The sequence below is a fragment of the Sciurus carolinensis genome, chromosome 7 (genome assembly GCF_902686445.1).
Source record: "Sciurus carolinensis chromosome 7, mSciCar1.2, whole genome shotgun sequence".
NCBI lineage: Eukaryota > Metazoa > Chordata > Mammalia > Rodentia > Sciuridae > Sciurus > Sciurus carolinensis.
In genome coordinates this window covers 72107146-72132598 of record NC_062219.1, presented here as the reverse complement: position 1 = coordinate 72132598, position 25453 = coordinate 72107146, and the positions used below count along the sequence as shown (strand labels likewise).

General features: G+C 39.8%; 1 protein-coding gene across 3 annotated transcripts in view; it reads right to left on the bottom strand.

The window, feature by feature from the left end:
* Bach2 (BTB domain and CNC homolog 2) overlaps window positions 1-25453 on the bottom strand; it is a 330747-nt gene that overhangs the window by 237987 nt on the left and 67307 nt on the right. For all 3 annotated transcript variants that reach the window (XM_047557940.1, XM_047557939.1, XM_047557941.1), the window contains one exon: window positions 15301-15413. The gene's annotated coding sequence lies outside the window, so the exon portion shown is untranslated. The remainder of the gene's footprint in view (window positions 1-15300; window positions 15414-25453) is intronic.

Sequence of the window (25453 nt, the reverse complement as noted above, 5' to 3'; positions counted from 1 at the left end):
AAGCAGCTGTCTATAGTAAAAACACTTCAAGTTTCCCTTCCCCTTCATACTGCAAAAAGGAGATGGAACACATTCATTTCCTAATCTATTGGGCCTATGACAGTTTGTGCATAATAAAATTTATGGATAACTAGAAAGCTAGGGTCCCTACAGACTTCAGAGATAATCCGGTTTATTGACTTCTTTATATGCAGAAGCCCCTTAGAGAATCTGACATGCATTATGAACTATTCTCTCGACAGACACACACAATATGCCCACCAAATACTCCATTCAGTTTCTAGATATTTTACAGACACCCCTTGGAGCCAACCAAGGCTGAGACACCAGGCTAACAACTCTGATGTAATCTCATCCCTTCATTTTACATATGGAGACACCATGTTTCAAATGGGATGGGACTTGGCCACCGTCACTCAGCAGAAACCATGAGCTGAGTAACTTGGATGGAACTAAAAAGGATGTAGACAGCCAGAGACTCAATCAGTTATCAGAAGTCAGGCTTATCTTGGTAGGGAGGGTGAAAAGGAGAAATGTATGGAGAGGCTCATACCTTTCTTTTATCTTAGGGTTCTAGTTAGCAAAGCTCCTCACTGGAAAATCTCTATCTTTCCCATAGCTCAAGGCTGCCTTTTCCTGCTCTATGCCTCAGCAAATCAATAAAATCTGCTTGACCTAGGCACATTCAGACAGGGGGCAAGGGTGAGAGCATGAATTAGAAACTCATTTTAAGGAACTCTAACTAAAATTCTACAGAACTTTGATTCAGTGACATAATGGGTGTTTAAGAAGTATTCTGAATCAATGACTGCTCATTTATTTAGGAAATGGTAGTCTCCTCAAATGTCAGCAAGTAAAAGTCCTAGAGACCTGCCTTAACGATTAGATGGAACTAATTTCCAGCTACTACATCAATTTGTTCATTTGTAAATGGCTTGTTCTTTCAAGAGCTAAAACATCCTGGGATCTCGCATTTGCTTTTAGCATAGCAAATCATTCAATATATTTCAAATTCAATTCAACAAATATTCTCCTTAGGACTCAATGTGACAGGATGGAAATGTGCATGGGGTTTGGAGTTAATAAAAGACCCCGATTCAAATAATGGATCTGCTTTATCTAGACATGTGATATTGGGCTCATTACTTAGGGATCTCTGAGACCCTTAACTGAAAAGCAGGAGTAATACCACCTGTTTCGCAAATTGGCTAAGAATATTAGCAATAATGTTCCATTGTAAAGGAAGTAACACAGTGGTCAACATTAGGCACTCCATCAAATGGTAACACAAATTATGATTATTTATCAAACATCAAAAAGACAAACTTCATCCTGGACCCTTTTTCACTGTCAGGTTTTTGAACACAAGGAAATCTATGGTACCACTGTTGGTTTTTAAGTCATTAGATTAAAACAGTGTTGGTGGAATGAGACAGACATCATTACCCTATGTACACGTATAATTACTTGAATGGTATGAATCTACATCATGCACAACCATAGAAACAAAAAGATGTATCCCATTTGTGTACAATGAATCAAAATGCAGTCCATAAAAATAAAAAAAAATGTTTAAAAAATGCAATTCAAAAGACTTTATAAAAAAATAAAGTAACAGAAAAATAAAACAGCAAGATAATGGTTTCTTGACATGAAACTATATGACTAAAATCTTAAATTAAATATTATGGTTTGGTATTAGTGTGTTTTCACACTACCTACCAAGTTTTCAGACTGCACCTACGTATCCTTTTCAAGTTGCTATCACTCTTTTTTTCATGTGAAATTTTCTACAAAATTACTTGAGAAGCCAAAAATTTGCAGTGGAAAAATTTCCCTGAGTTTCCTTTTTAAGAATAAACCTATTCAATGGGCAAATCTAAATAATATTTAGCAGTTCTAAATGTAGAGAACTCATGGTTTCTTACTGTAATTGAAAAGGAACATACAAAGCAATTACTTAGTCACTTATAAAACCCACGTTCAACTTTCGAAATAATGACTAACCTGAGAGCAGAGACAAGACTTTTATAATTAAATACTAAAGTCTAGCCACTTGAGATAAGCACAGCAGGTTACATAATTGTCCTCTGCACTCACAATATCCCCCTTTCCCCTCTCGATATATATCGTTTTTCAGTAATAGCACATGTACCAAAAAAAAAAAAAAAAATACTGTATTGTGGAAATCATTCTAACCACAAGCTAAATGTTGGGTGGCAAATAAACTCATTAATTTGGATTTTGTTAGTGTCATAAGGAGAAAAAGTGCACATCAGTAGCATAAAATTCCCATGAGAATGTATTAGAATCTTAACAAAACAGTAAGCAACCATAGGCACTCATTTAAATTTCAATAATTGGAGTATTGATTGAAAAGCTTTCCTCCCCACACTAGAACAGGATTCTCAAGCGTGGATACTTTTCTACACTTTGAGTGTTCTCTTAAGATGTGCTCAGGAACACAGGAAGTAGAAGGGACCAGACATGTTTCCCTGGAAAGATGGCGCAGCTCATGTACACGTGTGTGTGTGTGCGCGCGCGCGCACGCGCGCCGCACACGCAGCCATCTAACACAGTCACTATTTACCCAGGGACTGCACTACATTTCTCAGGCTTCCCTGTATTCAAGTGAAGCCATGGGAACAGTTCTCACCAAAGGAATAAAGAGATATTGCCTTACTATGGTGATTAAGAAGTGAGGGATCCTTCATGCTCTCTTTCCCTTCCACAGGAAGGTGATTCTCCAAAGACCTCCCTAGGATACAAAGCTACTCTCTTCTGCCAGGGGAGTTTCTTCAAGAATTTTAAATAAGACACCATCACTCATTTTTTTTTTTTCTTTTTTTCAAATTCAGAGGAGCCTTTCTTCCAAGGGGCCCAAATATATGAAGTTTATAACTTGGGCAGTAAGGACAAAAAATACTGTAAACTGAGAACATGACCTTTCCAAAGTGTTCAATATTATTTTAAGTCAGTCTACAGAGAGGTCACAAGGTACACTGTCCTTTCTTCTTCTCGAACTTCCAAGAAAACTTATGACCTTTGACTTCCTGAGTCTGGCTTATTTTGCTTAGCATAATGCTCTGAGGTTCCATCCATTTTCCTGTAAATGACATTTTGTTCTTTATGGCCAAATAAAACTCCGTTCAAACCACTAAATTTTGAGGGCCTATTTGATATAGCATTACCTAATATAGGATTTAATTAAGTCACTTAACTGGCAAGTAACTTTATTTTATATGAAAGCAAATGTGAACACATCACAGAGAACAATGTAAATAATATCCATGAAAATTTTGAGAAGAAAAAGAAACTTCAGAGAAAAGCTGAGTTTACAGGAAGATATTTTGGGGTGATTCCCCGAAATCCTCCCTAGGGTATAAATATATTCTTTTCTGCCAGTGGAGTTTCTTCAAGAATTTTAAATAAGCCACAGTTGCTGATTCCCCCCCCCCCCCTTCAAATTCAGAGGAGAATTTCTTCTAAGTGGTCCAAGTACATATAGTTTTACAAGGGCACTAAGGACAAACACTGCAAAATGAGGTCAGAGCCTTTTTCAAAGTTTTCAGTTAATATTATTTTAAATCAGTCTAAAGAGAGGTTACTACATAGTTAACACTTTCTGCCTCCAAATGTAGACCAAAAAAGAAAAAGAAAAGAGAAGAAAAAGTATTCCCTTTATGAGAGGGCAACAATGATGGAATAAATATACATTTTTCATTAAATATTTTTTTCCAGCATGAAGAAAAAGTAAAAGGACAGATTTTCTAGCTAAGAGACAGAGTTATAGTTAAAAATCCCTCAAAAGCTAAGCTGGCAGTGGGATTCTTGTGTTTATAGAAAAGCCGGGATGATTCTGCCTGAGCTCACAGCTCTATTTAGATCACAGCATCTGGATTCAAAACACATGTGAGCTGTGGCAGCAGGTTTCCAGTGGGAGACTGGAGCCCACTCACACTTCCCATGGAGAATGTGCCTGAGAAGAGGTAAACCGCACAGGTATCTGGAAGCCCTCTCCCAGCTGTCTGGGAGCGGTGTCTTCTGCATCAGGCAGCCATAAACAGGTGCTGGGGAGCCCACCGGTAAGGCAGCAAGGGAGACACTGAACAGCCCTATTCAGCTCTGTCATGGTCAGAAAACACCCTCACCAACCAGTTCTTTCCTGAAGCGGCTATTGTTCAGATCAAACTATGGGAATCTAGTAACAAAGTGGGAAACCTCACAGAGCACATGCTTCCTGCTATGATCTGTGTTTAACTTTGCTTTATTTCAAAGAGGAAAACTGGGGTAATGGAGGGTGGGGGGGGATGTAAATGTCTTCCTTTTTTTTTTTTTTCTTTTCTTGAGGGGAAGAAATCATAGCCATGATAATTCTAATACAGGTTTTGCACTGAAAACTAAAAAAATGAAGGAAAAATAGTGGTGCAAAATCTCCCCAGTCCAATTTTAATCTCCACCAGAATTCACCTTGCTCTTTCCTTGATTTTTCTTGAATGTGGTGTGTCCAGAATGTTGGTGTTTCTGCAGCTATGAATTTTATGTGCAAAATAAGGGGGGGAAAATCTTCCCCTGCCATTTTTTTTCCCCTCACCTTCCCCCTCCCCCATCGCTCTTGCTCCCTCTCTCTCTCTTCTCTCTTTGTTGTGAATGTCAGGGCTGTCAGTGTCACAGTCTGACATGATTAGTGTTTCTGACATTACACCAAGAAGCAGACAGAGAGCAAGGAGTGTGGATGGAGGGTAAGGGAGTTAGGACGTGCAGCCATTTAAAGAAGTCAAAGGAAAAAAAGCAGCCCGACCTCCTTTCTCTGAGGTTCCTTGATTACAAGACAGCTTATAAATCACCTCGGATTTTTCTCATTTATCCAATTAGTTCATTTCCCTGCCCCCCTGGAGATCCCTAAGGTGTGGATCTATTCGGTGAGATCAAAGCCAGTGGCTCTAATAACAGATAAGACAGAATTCGTGATTCAGCGGATTCTAAGGCTGTGGAGTATAACAATCGCTCACTTTGGGAAGATAGCGCCAGTCCATTTTGAGTATCGATTCGCTGCACTTTGTCACTCTAATGATGTTATCTCATTAAAAGAGATAAATGTCTCACTGTTCTTCTAAGAGCATCTGCTTCTTACTCTTCTCTCTTTTCAGCAGCATGGCTCTCAGCAGCAGCACATTAAAATCACATTGAAATCCAATGCAAGGCTTGGCTACAGAGCTGTTTGCCAAAGCTTCTTTTTAATTGCCTTTTCCTCCCCTTGACCCCCGCCCTCCTCCCCCACAAAAGTCATCCACAGAAATAAGGGATATAAAAATAAAAGATGTAAAAAGTAATCATAATCGGAAACATCTATGGAGTACCTATTACGTGGAAACTCCTCTGTGTTAATTAATATCTAACTTATGGCTCCTACAACCCTTCCATCCACGTAAGTAGAAACCTCCTTAGTTTGCAAATTAAGAAAGATAGTTTGATGTTAAGCAACTTGCCCAGGATTGCACAGGTCATGAAAGGCTGAGCCACGATAAGAACAAGGGCTCATCCAATTCAAGTGCATTTTCTAAATCTCCATTTTCATTCATGGAATAAATAAGTAAATATGATTGTAACTTGATTAGAATAGGTGAAAAACTGTAAAAGAAGGTGGCAATTATTCTTCCTCCTACTGATACCCAGGAACACAATGCCATAGGCAGTCAGTGGTTTTGTTTCAACAGATTTCTTATTAAATAAAAAAGGTAGCAATTTTCCATAATGAATGTTTTATACATTATCCCTTTGTGTATCAGGCCTCTCAAGTACACATTATTAAAGTCTATTAAAGTCTGTATTTAGCAGCATTACTAATGTGCCTTTGGGGAGATTATTTCAATGAAACAGCATCCATCTTTCACAAAATTTCAATTGTTTAATATTCCTTTTCTGATCTTTAATACACATGTCTATTTTTAGCTACACTCAGACCTCATCTGAAATGCCATAATCCTAGCCTAGAGCTGTCACAACAAATTGTTTATGAGTTGGATTTAAGAAATAACGAGATGCACATACTGCTAATTTCCCTCAATACTTTTTTTCATAACTCATTGTAGTTTTCCTACTGTTCTAATTAACAGGTGCTTCTTGATCACTATGACATGTGATGACACTTCACCTCTCTGGCTAGGGTTGGTTATATGAATTAATTGCTTGTACTTATATCTAATTCAGAATAGCCTCTCAAGATAATGCTACTGTATTGAAGTCTGAAGGTGATAAGAAGTTACAAAATTATTCCATTTAAAAAGGAAAGAAAAGCAAATAAACAAACCAGAAGAATATATAAGCTGTGATTAGTCAAATCCAAATGTTTTCATTTAAGTATAAACATTGTCATTTATACAAGACTAGAAATGTGTGCCTTCAGAACATTGCAAAATTCCTGCAAATTCTGTAGTTTCCTACATTCTAAATAGGCATTTCTCCTTTTCTATATAGTACTGTAGATTTATTACTTTATCACATAGTATGAGGCTTTTAAAAACAAAGCAAACAATGCACACAGAGACAAAAACAGAGTGCTCTCTGAAAAGGTCTTATACAGAACGAAAATATTAGTCCATTTTATGGAGACAAAAGATAATAGGGACACCAGTAAATAACTGCACAATGAAAGGCCTCTGTATCACATAACAGGAGGGGGAAAAGTCAATCTAAAAAGTAGTAGGCATTCAAATCAATAAACTAGATTGGAAGCAATCTCTCTGGTATACGCTTCCTTTCATACACAGCAATCCCACTGTTTGAGATGTTACGTTTGCAAAGTCAGACAAATTGAGTCGATTGTTAATATGCTAAAGATGGACAAGCCTCAGATTAACTAAGTGACTAAATAATCATGTTTCCAATCACCAATTAACTAAATAGGGTGTAATTTAATTGTATCCATTAAAGCCTACTAATTGAGAGGAAAGGGCAGGGTTGAGGACTTAGAGAAGGAAGACAAAAAGCAGCCTGATTCTCGAAAGCCAGAACCCACTGGTCTCTTTGTTACAAGGACCAGCAGCTACTAGCCTCAGAGAAAGAGGTGGCAGCACAGTCAAATGACCAAAGGAGCCTCTGCTTACGTTGCAGGGCTGTGTGGGCTCAGTTCAATACCCTGCAGAATAAGAACCCACCAGTTCAGTCAACATTCCATTAAAGCCCCACACGAAGGCTGGCACACAGCAATTGCTCAGTTTGTGAGAAGGGAGAGCGAAGCCTATTTTAATCAAGAAAATCCTAGACATTCCTCTTTAAATTCTCAAGACATAAGAAAGAACAAGCAACCATAACAGTTTGTGTGAAAGTAACACTAACAAGAACAAAGCGGGACAGAGCACTCTTTGCTTCAAGTGAGACTGGTCTCATGGTCAGTAGCTGTGGTCATATTTCAAAGAGCTTATCATAATTCACCACAACTTCTCTCAGACTTGAAAATTATATAACAGTTATGTCAAAACATATCCTACCTTCTTAAATCGGAAGTCCAACTTTTCTACTCTGAAGTCTTAATTTACTTCCTACCTGTTGGGATTCTCCTCCATCTTTTCTGACAGGGTTGGAAGCTAAGTCGGTCCATGTGAGTCCCTCAAGGTATTGCTGGGTCCTGTATGACACTGTATGGGGTACACAGTGTCTTGGGGTGCGAACTTACTTCAGGGTACTCCAGCATAATTGCTCATCTCATGCTCAAATTCTCTGTACACAGCTGGGTGTGGTGGCACATGCCTGTAATCTCATTGGCTTGGGAGGCTGAGGCAGAAGGATCAGGAGTTCAAAGCCAGACTCAGCAAAAGAAAGGTGCTAAGCAGCTCAGTGAGACCCTGTCTCTAAATAAAATAGAAAATAGGGCTGAGGATGTGGCTCAGTGGTTGAGTGCCCCAAGTTCAATCCTGGGTACTAAAAAAAAAAAAAAAAATTTTCTGTACACAAAGGTTCTGGTTTTCAATATATAACCTGAACCATGAACACTGTTTCTTTAGAGAAGAAGGCACCAAGCACTGACTGACCAACCATGTGTTGCTCTGAGATCTGGAGGTGTGAGCAATATACCCAAGGAGAGGAGAGACCAACTGAAATGTTTCTAATTAAGCAGAAAGGAAGAGAAGCATTGGGGTGAAATAGAAGCACTGATGTTACTTCCACAGTCAAAATGACCATGAGAAAAGATAATTCTCCATAACTTAGAAGGCAATTCTCTAAAATGTATGTATTTTATATATATTTACACATACACATTATATGCATGCACATATTTTAAAAACAAATGAGCATAAACATATTTAGTTAATTGCTTTAAATTTGTCTTCTCCCTCCTTCATGCCAAATCAACCATCTACTGGTTTACATGGTCAGTTGTTATTTTAAATTTGCAGTCTCATACCTTTTAGAAGGGAAATGTATTTTTGCTAACTTCCTAAGTTAACTGAATTTTCCAGTTTGATGCATGTGGAGACAGTCTGGAGGCTAACATCATCATTTATACACACCCTACATTCAACAAAACTTGATTTACCTGTCACACAGGTGCTAAGCTGGCCTTATGCCAACAATATTCCTTTTAGCGTTCCAAACTTTGTAAAAATGAAGTTTTTAGAAGGACTAAAGGAAGCTATTCCTTAGGGATGGACAGGGTGAGAACACAGATACACTCAGTGCTCAGGATCCAGGGTTCATTTTCTTAATTTTCTTAGAGGAAGTCTTGCCACACAACAGATGTGAGAATAATCCAGTTCACTGTTCCTCATTCTTGTCTCAGTTTCCCTTTACAGGCTTATGAATTATTGCATATTCTGAAGCACTTCGTTTTTGGGGGTTATATCTATCAATGTTTACATATTAGAAATTAAAACATATTAGAGATTAAAACAGAAATTTGGAGAACATGAAAACACAGCACACATCCCAGGAGCCATTTCTGGGATGAAGTCATGCATGTCATGTAGTCTCCACTTTGTGCTGAAGAGGGAAAATAATATCTTAGCACTATTATGAAAAAGACCTTTGACCTTGCATGTGGGTCACCTGCAGGGGTCTGAGTGCCCCCAAAGGTTCCCCAAACCACAGTTTGAGAACAACTGGTATCTTTGAACAGGTAAATGAAGAAATGACATAATACCGAGTAAGAGGATCTAATATCCACTTTAAAAAATTTGCATCATTAAAAGAGAATCTTTTTCTAGAACATTTCTGTACTTACCATTGCCCTCGAACCATTAGTACGTTAAAATGTTCTTTCTGGCAATATACCAAACAGAATGACTCCCAAGTCCAAATCTCTATTTGACCAATCACACTTGCTCTCTAAACATCTTCATCCAGCTCTAACTCAAATGCAAAGCAACTAAAACAGTACTCATTTAAAAATGTTTGTTGTTTTCTGATCATTAATGAAATATACAAATAAAGTACTGAAAGAGGAAGGGGAGAAAGAGAGAGAGAGAGATTGAGAGAGAGAGACAGAGAGAGAGAGAGATAGCCCATGTATCTATCCTCTGAGAAAAACAACATTCTGGGCAATATTCTGCCTGTCTTTTTATCATGCAATTTTAAAATACAGACAAATTCTGTAATTTAATGTCTTTTATTTAAAAATACTTTATAAGAAATTTACATTGCCTAAGAAAATTCAGGACATACATACAAAAAGAAGACAATATTCTTAAGAGTTTAATGTGCTTCTCCAATCTTTATTGTGTGCATATATGCACCTTTTTTGAAAAATGAAACAATGATTAAACTTCACACATTGCTTGCAACTTACCTTCTTCTTGATTTATCTAGAACATCTTTTTATGTCATTAATATTCCTCCATCCCTCCTTAGCAACTTCATTTTGTGTCTGCACTATGGTCATTACCTTAAAAAATACTATTTTAATAATATTATGATGAGCATCTTAGCTAAATTTTTATACATATTCAGTTTTTCTTTGAATTAATGTTCTAGAAATGAAATTTCTGGGAGGGTCAAAGGTATGTGCATTTTTTAGGTTTTGATACACATTAAGTCACCTTGAGAAATGTGTTCTTTGTGTATGAGAGAGCCTGATATTCCTAATTCCCACCTCTACTGAATAAATTTTACAAATCCTTTCCAATTGTTTAGGTGGAAAATACCATCATTTTAATTTGCATTTCTTTGATACTGTCAAGGTTGAATATTTTCTTATGTTATTTATTTGATCTCATTTCTTTCTTTATGGATCTTATCTTATTGATCTTTGTTCATTTTCTATTAAAGCAATCATTTTTATCTCATTAGTTGATAAGAATTCCTAATAGATTAGCTAAGTTAACTTTCTGTCATATATGTTATAAATTCATCCCCAGCTTGGTTTCTGTCTTTTAGATTAGTTCAAAATGTCTTTTGATGGAAAGAAATTTTGAGGTTTTACATAGTTAAACTTTCTCTTTGTTTATCATTTCTGCCACTAGAAACGAATAAGGCCTTTCCCTATCCAAGATCACTAAATGTTTACTTACATTTTCTTTCATGTCACTAGTTTTTAAACTGTGCAATAGCTCTTCAAAGACTACCACAAGGAGGACTTGGCCATGCCTTTAGGAAAATGACAGTGGAGACTTATTAAATATAGATTTGGTATTTGGTGAAACCACTAAGTGTGTCCTAAAAAGGGGAGTAGAGAAATCTTGCATGTTTATTATTCACCAGTTCCTCACATTGTATCCTTGTAGCTCTGATATCTTGCTCTTCTTCATGGAAGAAGTATACAAGGGGAAAAATTTTTAACATTAGGTTTAGTTATTAAACCTTAGGATGTGATGACTCGCCAACCTTTGTACGAATGGAAGCTTCAGATGGAAAAGACCTTTGTTTTATTCACTGGTTATATTTATTGCAAGCACAGTGTATGGGACTTAGAATGCACTTAATTAATATGTGTTGGAGGAGCTGAGGTTTTACCAACTGGAGATATGCACATGTTGGGGGCTGGGTGGAAGAACCAGAAGGAATGAATTCTGAACTTCACTGCTTCATAGCAAAGAAATGCACAGTAAGAAAAACTGTAAATGAAGGCAGGAACTAGGTTTCAGTTTTACTTTTCATTTGATTGTAGAGATATTTTTTTGAGTGTAAACATGAAACTGCCTCTGACCTGGGGTGGTGGGATGGGGTGTTGAATACTAGAAAACATTTGGAGGAACGTTCTGGTGGGCAGACAATGGCATCTACCCACCAAGAGAGATAAGAGGCACTTCTCTACTCCACTGGATGCTGGGGCACTTGTCCAAAGTAATTAAAGTCAGATCTGACTTTATTTGAATATAACAAGGAGGAAACAGTTCAGAGGAAGATTCTTTTTCATGATTGGGGGGGAGCTAGAAGGTGATTTTGTGAAACAACAGGAAAAATCAAGATTCAAAGCAAAGAACAGCATATGATATGCCTTCATGAAAACAAGAACCCAAGGAAAAGAATAAAGTATCATAACCTAAAGGTTGCTCCCAGGGAAGGAGAGGTCCTCCAAGAGCAGAGCAGTACCTACTAGTATTTTCTCTAGTGATATCATCTAGTAAATGTACATCAATTCACACAAGCCTGGCTGTCCTCTGTGAAATCCCACTTTGCCCCCATTTTGGCTATGACTGTCTTAAGTAATACACTAAAATCCTCTCATTACAGCATAACAAAGAACTCAGATGAACCTAAAACATTAATCCTTACTAGCAGAAATGTTTAATATGCTATATATAATATTTATTTATGCATAAAAACAAGAGAATGATCCAGAAAGATAAACATTTCCTACAAAATTTAGAAGTTATATTCCCCATTATGCATTTTTGATCAACAAAAATATCTGAAGGTCAACTCCTGCAAAAAGATCTGAAGAGCATATAAAAGTTGTAAAGATGGTCTTCAAGTTTGCATAAGGGATAGGGAGAGAGAGTCCTAGGAAAATATGTATCCCACAATCTCTTCAACATACAGGGCTAGATTGCACAATAATTAAAGTCTGTTTGCAATATTAAAAAGGTGATTAGTGGGAGGCCAAATTCCATTGGCCTCAGGAAATGGTGGCAGATTGGATGAGCCTGTGCCTTGTGCCTTTCTCTTCTCTGCCAATGCTAACAACACACTGATGCCCTAGCCATCCGAAGGCCATACCTACACTCTGGGACTTCTTCAGACCCTGGCACACATGGGAGTTCAAAAATGTGAGGAATGAAGGTTCCACCTGGTGGGGGAAGTGCACTGGCTATCAGGTTAGCCTGGTTTTAGTCAGACAAATTGCTAATGACTTTGTGCCATGAGGGACATTCCTGTGTTTTCTGGAAGATCATCTCTGATTAAACCCAAAAAGACCTGCCAGTACCTAACTGTGACCCGGATCACCCTAGCGCCTCACAGGAATAGCAAGGACCCTAGGATACTGCAGCCATCCTCCTTCCTGACACCTCCCCAGCAGAAATGTCCTATCACCTAGCTGGGGTGTAGAGAGGAAGGAGAGTGTTACAGTGTGTGTCCAGTGAAAAGGAGTATGTGCAGTTCAAATGTCTCCAACTTTCTAGGAACAAATCTACTTAGAACACCAGTCACACCCACAACAATGTTTCTAACTTACATACTTCATTGATGAGATGATTCTCCAGCTTAATTTGTGCTGAGAAGAGCTATTTCCTCCCCTCAGAGTGACCTATTCTTTGTCTTATGCCAAGAAAAATGCTGACCTATAGAGGTGACACATCATGCTTAATCACTACTTTCAATTGAAATAACATAAAATAAAGCCCTCACTCAGCCACTCAGGCAGAACAAGTTATCCCAAGCACAGACACACCTACTGAGACACTCGAAATTTCTGAGGAGTCTGGTTCCCAGCTGTGTGTCAAGAACAAGTCCGTGACATCAGGTCTTGAGTTGCCCTGGAGAATCTTAGGGCAGGGCTGTCACAGCATCCTGTGCGTGCTGATCTGAGATTTCCCAAGAGTTGTCTTAGCTTTTCAGTGCATCAAACTCTAAATAACAGAAGCCAAGGTTTGCAACAAGAGCTCCTTCCCCATCTGCAACTGTGACAGTGGAGGTGAATACCTGTCTACCTTCCAGTATTCCCAAAGCTGACTTCTCATGGACTGCCCAAAGGTGAATATTTAAGCCAGGTAAGGAGGGGTTGGAGGGCACTCAGCACAAGGTTTCCTTCTCTTTGGCTTGGCTCACCAAATGAAAACCTCTCAAATATATTGCTTGTTTTTTTTGTTCTTTTTTTTTTTTTTTTTTTCTGGTCTTCTCTGGTCTTCTCAAACAGGATAAAGATGGCACAGCCTCCCATAAAGCTTCAGCCTAAGAAACAGGAGGGTGGCATCAAGGCCTTTTCCAGCATCCTGCAAGCACCGGAGATTTTCTCATGGTGGATTGTTTGTCCTGAAGTAAAGGAATCTCAACAAATCAAGTGGACTTTCTGAAGTCTAGGACTCCACGATACTTTTAAAGACCAAATCACCTAAAAGTGCTATCTAGCTCTACCACAACCAATTGACCACCCACTGATAATGCAATAACAAATCTCTGGAAATGTCTCTTCTGGTTTTTAAACCCTTCAGTGGTTCACAGGATCTGGTCCATCCTTCTTTTCTGGGTTCATTCTGGCCATTTTCTACTAGCCCAGTAGTTCTTAACCAGGGGTAATTTTGTCTCCTCAAGGGACATAGGACAATATCTGGGAATATTTTTGGTTTTTAAGGTTAGAATGAGGGAAAAAGAGGATGCAACTAAAATCCCCATAATGCAGAAGATAGTTTCTCACTGCAAAGGATTAGCTGGTCAAAATATCTGGAGCAGTTGGTAAACCCTTCTCCAGCCACATACCAACCTCTGTGTTGCTCTCTAAACTTGCCAGCCTTTCTCATACGCTGCTTCTTTTTATTTGTGGGGTGGGTACCAGGGATTGAATTCAGGAGCACTTGGCCACTGAGTCACATCCCTGGCCCTATTTTGTATTTTATTTAGAGACAGGGTCTCGCTGAGTTGCTTAGTGCCTCACTTTTGCTGAGGCTGGCTTTGAACTCGTGATCCTCCTGCCTCAGCCTTCTGAGCTGCTGGGATTATAGGTGTGTGCCACCATGTCTGACTTCTTCTTTTTTTTTTTTTTTAAGTGCTAGGGATAGAACCCAGGGCCTCATGCATGCTAGGCAAGTGCTCTACCATTGAGCCATGTCCCCAGCCCTCTCATATGCCTCTGCACCTAACAGGCTGCTTCCTTTATCTGGAGTACACTGTCCTGCATTCTCTATCAGGAACTTAGCACTTACCATCTAGATCTATCTCAAAATGTCCCCTCTTCTCTATTGCCCTTCCCAAGTCCCGGAGTGGGAGCTTCCTTCTTCTGTGCTTATGGAGCTTCTGGTACATACCTTGTCAGAACATAAAGCCACACTGACCCAATGTAGTCTGTCACCTGGTAAAACATAGACTAAGTCCTATTTATTAATCCCCAGAGTGCACATTTGGTAGTCAAGTACTGCTTGCCAAATCAATCAGGGAACAAATGGAAATGTTGTAGACGCACTTTAGACTCCCTTGCAACTACATCTAAGGAACAATGCTGTCTCCAACATCAAAAACAGCAGCAGCAAATATTAATCAAATGCTTATAATGTGGATAGGTACTATAAGAAGGTCTGGTATATGCATGAACTCATTTCATCTTTTCAACAACCCTGTGAGATAGGTTGCACTATTATTAGCATTTTACAGATGGAGAAACAGAGGTATTAAGTTAAGCCACTTGCCCGGATGGCTTAGCTTTGAAGTCAAAGTCCCAAACTAGAAAGCTAACATCCTTGAAGCTAACATCTGGCAGAGCTGATATTTAATCTCAGAAAGTCTGGCTCAGAGCCTCAATCTCCTAATATTCATGCTAAGGCAGTTATACCAACAATCAATCTTTCAGCCATTCAGAGCCTTCTGGAAGATACAAGTGATACCTCCAGGAACCTGTACAACCATGGAGTGGCCACCTCATGTGACCCCATCAGAAACACTTCACAGGGATCATACAACTTTCCAACCTCTGGCAGAAGCAACCTCCTCAAACCATAGAAAGACATAGTGCCCAGGAAAATCATGGTACCATAGGAAAATACAAATGCTGATTCAAAGTACCTCTTACTGGTTTGAGGATGTAGCTCAGTGGTAGAACGTTTGTCCAGCATGTGCAAGGTTGTGGGTTTGATTATCAGCACTGAATTAAACAACAATAACAATAAACAAACTCAAAACAGGTAACAAAAAAAGAAAAAACAAAGTACCTCTCACCTTGTTCATGCTGCAGGGATGGTAGCAAAGGATCAGACATGTCACAATGTGAGACAGTTCTTGCAGATTCTCTTTGTTCCTGGAGTCCTCACTTCCTGAAGCAGACAGCTGCACTGCAAACACAAACAAGAAGTTCATCAGTCAGTGCTGAGAAAGGCTTACAGCAGTACTGTGTCTAGTGGAATTTTCTGCCAGGACGGCCTCATCCATATCTGTGCTGTTCAATATGGTGGCCATGTGTAGCTACTGAGTCTGCAGAGGCACTACTAGGCAGCAAGGGAAGGCACTGAGTCTGGCATGAAGTGGTGCTGCTCACCCTTTTTGAATGAAGTCAAAGCCCTGAACTAGAAATAACTAATTTTTAAATTGTATATAATTTTAATTAAATTTAAATAGCCAATGTGGTTAGTGGTTACCATTTGGACAGTGCAGGTCTAGATATCAAAGAGTCTTGAGGTAGACTGCAAAGCACTGGGCATGCTAGTGGCTATGACAAAGCTAAAATATCATGTGCAGAGTGCGACTGCAGATCACAGGGACAAGAACCCTCACTGATTCAGTAACTATTTTTTAAGCACTTAATAAGGGTCAGGTACTAAGGATTTAGTGATCAATAAGACAGAGGCCAATGACTTAGGGCTTTCTCTTTGGGCTCAGACCCCTCAAAAGGGCAAGAGACTAGTGAGAGCAGCACCATTGGCTATATCTCAGTGCCATCTTCTGCTGCCCAGCAGGCACAAAGGATCAGGAAGGCATACGCTGAAGCCTGACCATATCACTGCCAGGGATTAATATGTAGAACTACACTCCTTGGGAAGTGGTGTTCCATCAGGAATTCAGGAGGTCAGTTTTTCCTGGGCCAAATGAACCAAACAACCCAGCTCTCCTCAAAATGGAATAGGGTCTGTGTTTTCAATCTTGGTACTGGTTCTTTACACAGGGTTTTTGAATCTCTTGAATTACATTTTAAAGCAAAATAGTTTATGGTATGGTTTCAGGGTTCTCAATCGAATATTAAAGAAAAAAATAAAAATAAATTTTAAAAAGTCTCCAACCACTTAAATAGATTTGTATACTTTTCCTTTGAAAGATACTTATGGGCAGACCTGAGAGGAAAACAAAACACTGTCAGCTTCCTTACAGTCACCTGATTTGTGCAATATTTTTTCAGGTTGCATGTAGGAAAGATTTATATATCTGAACCTTCCCATGAAAAATAGAACAGGAAGTTTAATTGGAACCCCAGTGCTTTAAAATTTTTAAATGCATTATTATAAATTATAACAATATAGAATATGTTCAATATGAAATGAAAAAAAGCACTCATAATCCCACTAGTTCGCCAAAACCACCTTTAGCTCTTAGTAATCAGCCTTTGTGGATCAGAGAGCGACATGTTTGTTGAGTCTAAGACATGGAGAGGTACGTGCTGATATTCCCTATATTAACATCTTTCACTGGCAAGAAAGCAATTTTGCAATTATATTTTCAAAAGATAAATTCCAATTTCACATACATTACTATTCTGTGAACACAATATAATTAATTTTTTAATAAAGCAGAATATAGGGATAGATAATTTCAAACCACTGCAGACAGAGATTTCAAAGAATATGCCACATTTTGTCACAGCAATAACACATTTTAACAATGATGTACAACAAGGAGAATTCTGGAATCGTGGCTCTGAAGCACGAGACATCCCAGTATCTCCAAGTATATATAAGATACAATGATAAAAATATCATGCATTTGTATAGTATTCAAAACAGTAAAATATACTCTTACATTAATGTTCTCATTTAGTATGATGTCAATTATCAGTTTTCCTAACCTGACACAGGAGGTTTAAAAAGTTCTTCCTGGTCATGCTGTAATAAGAAGTGACTTCATTTCAAGGTACTATGGAATTAAAGTAAATACAAAGACCACAAATGAAAGATAAACCCAACCTCCCTGCCACCAATAAAACATACCCTCCCCTCAAAGACCACCATTAACAGAAAACACCTCAGAGAACAGATGACAGTTTTAGAAAAGGGGTCAGTTTGCTTCTGGACAACAACCAGAAAAACAGGCCTCCTTCTATCAACTACTTTCCATCTCTTTTTTGAAACAGGGAGAACCTGGTTGTCTTATAACCTGAATTCAATTTATGAAGAAGCACAGAGAATCTATAGCTTAATAAATCAGACTACATCTTAAATATAAAGCATCAAGGGAAAAGATCCCTGAGTTGCATGGTAGATAAGGGGGTTTGTTTTTATTACATTTTTTCAATTGTTCTTTTTAATCGTTTAAGAAGCTGGAGTTTGGGCACTGGACAAAAAGAGAATGCACATGGATTTAAAGGATGCCTTGAGAAAGCCAGTCTCATAAGCCAACCTGTGACTTCTACTCAGTTGACTCTAATTGAGTTGGCTCAATGAGCAATGAGCCTGTTGCAATTAGAGGTTTCTAAAAGGTTAATGGAATGCAATTCATCTTTTGAGGGGAACAGAAGCAGAATGGGTAAGCAATTAGGTCAAGAAAGAGTATAAGAAGAGATGAGGGGTTGAGGGTGTTGCTCAGTGATAAAATGCATGCTTAGCACGCATGAGCATCTGGGTTCAATTCCAGCACCGAAAGAAGTAAACCAAAGGAGAAAAGGGCCAGGGAGGAAAGGTTTACAAAGAGGAGAAAGGTAAAGATCTGGTACGCAAACAAAGACATCGACAGGCAGCTTTGGCGATATGGCCATGTGCCCCTCACCAGCCAGGTCCTCGCTACGACAGAGACCCAGAGTTTCAGGCTCCTGACGACAATTCCACATCTTTCGGCATCTCTAGAGTTATATGCTCTCATGACTTGGGCGTTAGCAAGTGGGAGTTGGAGAAAAGAAAAAAGAGAAGACCGGGCCTACCTGTTTCACCACTACTTATTTATCATCAACCTCCACCTACCACAGAGAGTCAGTTTTACCTGGATCACTGCTCAGGTGGTTGAGAGGTATGGTGAGAATCACCTAAGCAGACTTTATTCTAGCCTCCTTACTATAAGAGATGCTTAAAAGCATCGAGAACTGCTTTCTTTGTGTGCTATGCCTTACCCTTGCAAATGCGGCTTATTGCCGATAGAGAATGGAAGATGATGACGTGGTTTTCTCTCCATTTCAACTCCCCACTCCCTGCTGAAAAGATTATTCTAGAAGTTTTTTTGTAATATATCTCAAAGCTGGGTAGCCCAGGTACTCCAAAGGGATATAGCCAGCAAGAGCAAGCAGGTCACTCTTCACATCAAGGTCACTGGCTTTCAGAGAGACATAATGCATCACGAGGCCAGTCTGTGGAATGGACTCTTGTCCCTCCTCTTTCTGCCAGCAGCTTAAGCAAAGAGTCAGAGCATGAGGACTCATGCCAGACCCAAGGGTCTGCAGTGAAGTGACAAATAGCTTTGGAGAGGAAGGGCAGAAAGCATATCGAGGAAATGCTCAAAAATCTAGGATTTAGGAGCTTGGCAATCATATGAACAGGAAAGGGGGGAAAATATCCCTAATTTTCTCCATCATATTTTTAGGTTGGAATAATTCACATGACTCAGAAGTCAATTCCTAATAACCATGAACTAGATCCTTGTCAAGACTAAATAAATGTAGGCCATTTTATTATAGAAAGTTTAATCTCTCCCTTCCACAATAGGAGCACGGTGCTAGGATTAATGACCCAAAGGCAAAAGTACAAACAGACCCCAGCCCCTACCCCAAACAAACATGTCCCAAATCACTGGCTCATTCCTTTCTTCCCAAAGAAGAGGCAGAGGACCAGGGTAGAGTTGCCGGAGGAGCTTCTTGCTGGTCCTTGTCCATTCTCCAAGTTACAAGCTGTGGACCTGCAGGACCTCAGTGTCCTCACCACCCCTGAGGCGGCAAGCAGCACAACATGGTTCTTCCCCAAGAGGCTGGACAATGTCTGTCATCTGCCTTTCTCCCCTGCTCTCTGCCTTCACAGCACAGCACAGCACAGAAAATATACATCCTAAGCCAGAAGGATGGATGCCACTAACTACATCAAAGGCCTTCTTCCCAAGGGTAGGGTAGTGACATGGAAATTATATTCTGAATTTTAACTAGTATATATGTTATGGTTCAATAGGAAATTGTGATAAGAAAGAGAAATGAGAGGGTTTTTTTGTTTTTGTTTTTTACCTTTTGAACAAAATAAACTGGTCTGAGAGCTAGAGAGGGAGGAATAAAAGTCAGTTAAGGGTCAAGAGTGCCAGATGCTTTAACAAAACCACTCTGATGCGCATGCTAGGGGTTGCCCATAGTTAGATCATATGGATAACTAAAGTTTAGATTCAGGAGCATCACTGTAAGAGGCCTATTCTGTCTCCCAGTAATTAAGGACTAGCTCAAGTCAAAGGCACAAGACGAAGAACCCCCAAGAGGTTACCTGATTCAGCTGCTTCCTTACCTACATGACTATCTAGCCAAGAGCTCCAAAGTCAGGTGCCCACAGGAATCAAGAAGAATGGGATGATGAACAGCCAGGCCTGAGATGAGACATGAGAAGCACTCAGTCTGCCATCCAGTGCCATTCCCAGCAGAACAAGAGTGAGACTTGAATATAGCTCAGAGCTGCTGTTATATTCAAGAAAGCCAGTAAATGTGGACAGTACATAAAAACACTTGCTTTTTTAATATTGGAAACTTACATTAACAGTTTGGAACCCCTGCAGGGGTTGGATGTGGTGGACCAGTTTGCACCTTCTACTGTCCATGACCTATAGAGTCAGCCAAAGGATTCTTCCCAACTTTAAATCTCCAGGTGTAGAAGCTCACAACCCACTCCTGAAGGTTGTGCAAAGAAAGTATATACAGCAAGGCTTGGAGCCAAGTCAGTCAGTATAAACATCAACTCTCCCTTGGCATGTGATTGTGGCAAGTTGCTGGCACTCTCTGAGTCTCTGTCCCTTCCTCCCTTAAGGAAATTCTTTACATCTCCCAAGATTGTTTTGAAGACCAGAAGAGAAGAACCTCTGCTCCCCAACCCCATTCAACATCCTCATTCTAGATTAATTGCAGGTAGGTGCTTACCTCCCGATCGTCTTGCTGGGTTATAAACATTTGAAGAGAACTTGCCTTTTCAAGTTAGTACTCAAATACCCAGCACCTATATCACTGCCTTATATACAGAAGACACTATGCCAAGTTAAATTCAAAGGTTTAGGAAGATCTTCCTGTAATTTGGCATCAGCTGAGCCTACTTCCTTTCATTCATTCTATCCTCTTTAACACTTTAATGTCAATATCTATTTCTTACTCACTTTTAGACAAAATATTTTGTGGCTAAATAAAAAAGTAAGAATAAAATATTGAAGAGTTTTGTCCTCAGAAGAATGGCACCACTTTAGCTCAGAGAACTATCTGAGCACAATTGGAAACGTCACTCTTTTTGTGCCTCAGAAGAGAAAGTTAAACATGTGAGATTCCATCACCCTGATAATACAGGAAGGATCATGCTTTAATTTGAACATCTTGAACTCATGTCTGACAATCGTGTATGTCACCCTGAGGGCTGTCCTTGGTGGCAGTCCAAAGCTCTAGGCAGTTCCTGATCTATTTGATCACTTTGGATTGAGAAGATTTAATTGCATTCATCTAGGACAAAGGTTTCCCAATCATGTGCCTCATCTACCTGGGTTTCTTTCATTTTATGCTCATAGAACCCCAGAGCCCTACAAACAATTTCAGCTTCCTTCTCCCTTGGGGAATTTGCTGCACAATGCAGGAAAACCCATTTCCTGTGATTTGGTGGGAAGTTGAAATAGACAGTTTAGTAGGTTACTTCAGAATGACCCACCATAAAGGGAGCAATGCAAAGGGAGAAATCACCAGAAAGACACCTCTTTAAAGAAGTTGAGGAGGGTTAGCTCTCTTTTCAATAAAAAACTTCCAATTAGGAATTTATTCTCAAGAAGGCCCTGAAGGTGGGTGGTATTGAGGGGACGTCACCTTAATGGGAGACAGAGCTTACAACTGAAGCTCATCTGCTTGGTAACGTGGGTCTTACTCCTTATAACTCACTAATCCCCATAGGATAGTTCTACCCAGCATGATGAGTTCTGGTGGGAAGCAATCCAGGGGATCCATGTGGATCGCTGCTTTCCCTCGGATTCAGATTCTGTGCTTTTCATTACCAGCTTCCTCTGAGTAAGGCTTGTTCTTTCTGAGGGAATGCCTCGTGCTGGGTTGTTAAGCATCTGTACAGGAATCTGGTGTTTGCTTCTGCCAGAGCCCAGGGCTCTCAATGCTCTCAAACCAGTTTCTATGTCAAAATAGCTGAAGTTCTCCTACCATATAGGTGGCATCACTATAGACTTCACAATATTCAAACACTATGGCCCTGCATTTCCAGCTCTAGCCCCAGTCCCACTATGGAGGGGGACATTCTTTGGAGCCAATAACAGGTATAAAACACTCACAGGCCAATGGCATTTCTGTCTTCTGACTCCAAGGAATTTCCTTTCCTTCTTTTAAGCTCAGATAGACCTGAAAATAACTTCTATTTTATTCAACATACCTTAGGAAATGAGCCAGGCTGCATTAGTTCAGCATACACTATCCTGCTAGAAATGTCCAGTTTGGGGTTCTTTACACTCAATTCTGTCACATTTAGGGTTCATGTATAGCCATTTAACTGTCATTTGGGTAAAAGACAGATATTTTCTTTGTAGCATAAGCTATATTGTTTCAACTCATTTCTAACTCTTCCTCAGGGCAGAGTGACTTCGGGTAAGAAAGAACTTGATAGTGGTATAGGCCTTGAGAAACCTACCCTCAGCAGGTATGGTAGCAATCACCCAGGCTGCTGCTCCAGGAAGAAAGCCATCTTCCTGTCCAAGGATGCACTTTCTCACATGACAATGTCCATCCCCAGTTCTGTGGAAAGGAACCTGCCTTATGTTCACTTTTCCATGAAATATAATTGAATGGCTGCATGCTGATTTTCTAGGGTGAGTGAGAAAAAATGGCATGAAATGCAACAAAGATTCAACCACCTCACCATGTCACAACCAGTGTCTGTAGGGAGTGTCTGCATTCTCCAACAGCAGCCAAGACACAAGCCACACAAAACGGCTGGCCAGCAGCATCTGACCTGAAGGCTGAGTCCCTGGGGCCTCCTCTGATCTCATTACAGCAGTCGACACTAGTCTTCACAAAACAAACAGGGAAAATTTATGCCTGCCTTAGTTGTGGAAAGCTCTACATTCCTCCTTAGCAAGAGTTCCAGCTTCTGAGACCATGGCCACCCTGGGACAGGGAGGATGTCGGCTTTGCGCCCAAGAAAGCACTGTCACTGCCACCTTTCCCTCTTTCTAGGGTTGCACACAAAGGTGCTGAGTTTGGGGCCTGGGCTTTCTGCGCTGATCCCTAGTGAAAAGTGCCCTTGCTGCTAATGTCAACATCCCAAGGCTTAGACAGTCCAGCCATTTCCTCTTGAGTAGCTCTGGGAAAGGCTCTACAAGTCAGCCTTGAAGGATTCCACCTGCTAAGGTCAGAATTCCAAGAGAGAGGTTCTTTTACAAAAATAAAACCCCAGGTCTTCTGGTGGGGAAAATTTCTCCCTCAAATACTCTTGCCTGCATTTTATAGAACTTTACCCTAGTTGCGATTCCTATATAAAATGACATAAGAATAGAAGAATGGGTGTCTACCTGTGAGCTACAAGCTCAGTGATAAAGCACCAGCTCAGCATAATCCACAAGCTACAGGCCCTGGCTTCAAATCCCAGCACCATACTTTCAAAGACAAAAGGTAAAACATTACTTTACAGCCTTTAATTCAATCTCACAAATAACTGAATGCTCAGCTCAGTTAAACCAAAATAAGAAAGTAGAGCTGTTGCAAGCCAGGGTGATTTTGTCCCCCAGGCGACATTTGGCAGTATATGGAGACAATTTTGGTTGTTACTACTGGGGGTGGTTGCTACTGGCATCTAGTGGGTAGAGGCCAGTGATGCTACTAACCATCCTACAGACCCCATAAGAAAGAATTATCTGGTCCAAAATGTCAATAATGCTGAGACAAGAAGCCTTGATGGAGAGTGAACACTTGGGGATATAAGTAGATTTAAACAAAGACAACTCACAATTAACATTACGATAATGTTGATATCATGCAGTCTGGGGTTTCCAAAATGTAGACAATTAATAACCACAAAATTTTACCAGTTCTCTCCTCCTGAAAAATAAATAAAACTTCCCTTAACTACTCAGAGGAAGAGCATTAGTGGCCTGTGAAAAAGTGGTGTGACTTCAGTATTACGATTATATTATCAGCAACATTGAGAGAGTGCTGTGTTTCTTCCAGGTCAAGGTGTGATCTGAATGCCTACTATCAACATTCAGTGATGACTATTGGCAGAAGGAATTTATGAGCTAAGCTCTATGATTTCTGAAACCATACAGGTAACCTAAGTATATCTAGGTCTGGAAAAAAGTGACAAAACATCTCAACATTGAAAATACTAACAAAGTATGAGGAACCATGGTGATGTTGACCTACATTCTAGGGTGACTAAAAAAAAAAAAAAAGCAGCAGAGTAGGGTTTAAAATAAATGCAGAAATGCAGGATTGCAGAAATGCATCATAATGAAAATAATCATGATATAGAGGGATGCAGAGGGAAAGGGGAGGTAGTGGGGGATGAAACCGACCAAATTTTATTAGTATGTTGTGTGTGTGTACAAATACCAGCAACAAATTCCACTATTATGAAATATTATAGTTGAAAAAGAAAAAAGAAATAACCATGGTGCATACTTTGAAATGCTTCTCATTTCTAATTTTCTGTCCTTGTTTCCATACATTTCTCTCTACCTGACACGGTTTCATTACATTTGGTGCAAGACTGTACATTGAGGTTACTCAGTCATCATTCACTTATGAACTCTTTTATTCCAATAAAAGAAGGGGGGAAAATCCCATGTAAGCACAACTAATGCCATGTAAGCAATTTGAAGAAGAAAAAGAATTTCATGAATGAGTAGGGACAACTTTTTAAAGGAATGTTTTAAAGACTGTGGTATAACCGGTAAACAAAACTGATTCACCCTGTCAAGCACAAGGCCCTGGGTTCAATCCCCAACACCAGGAAAAACAAAACAAAACAAAAACTGATTCGCTAATGTTAATGCTGCTTACCATGATGAAAGAACCAGGCCTTTTTTTTCTTATTTCTTTTTTTTTTTTAAATGCCCCCAAAGCTAAAGGAAAATTAATACTATGGCAGGGAAAACTGATACCTTTCTTGGCATTTCAAAATCATTGCTCAATTCTTCTTGAGCAAGGAAACCATAGTAATGACTCTATTTTACCTACCGCAATTATGGTACACCTCGCAGCAATTCTCCACAATATCCCCTTTCCTCCCTCCACTCAAGTCCTGCAAAATAATCTCTGGAAACCATTAACCAAGAGTCCTGTTCCAATTTTCCTCTTCTTCCCCCTGCTTCCTCAGTCATGCTGGCGTCAGGACAAAGCAAACTTGTATTACATCACAGAGCAAACTCATTTTCTCTAAACCAGCTCATTGGTAGTTTACCGCTACTGGAACCCAATGCTGTCAACAGTGTGGTCTTTGTTTGGTGGGTGTTGCTTTAAAAAAGATTTTTTTAAAGTTTCCCGCACCCCCTTCCTTTTTTAAATAGAGGCAAGCTGTTGGAGGCGCCTCTCTAGCCTGGCTCCACCCCGCTCTGTAAACTAGACATTACCTTATACACAAATGACTCTAAGGCATTCCTCAGTCTAGCTGCCCGCTGCAAAATTCCTGTGCTCCCCAGCAGCCGGGCAGCACACACTCCCCTGGCTTCCCCTCCTCTTTCCTCTTGTTCACCCTCCTTTTTTCTTTTTTTTTCCTTTCTTTTCTTTCTTTCTTTCTTTTTTTTTTTTTTTTTTTAATTTCCACTGCCTCACTGTGTTTTTGTGTAAATGATCTCACATGACTCAACAAATCCATCTGCCTGAAGCAGGCCAAGTCTGGAGCCCTCCCAGGAGGGAGGAGAAGAATTGCTTTGTGGAAAGGACCTGGAGCTCTGCCCTTTCTCTGGCTCGAATTACCCGCCTGTCAGGCCTGACGGATTTGGCTAAAAATAAAAGGAAGCGGGCCGTGAA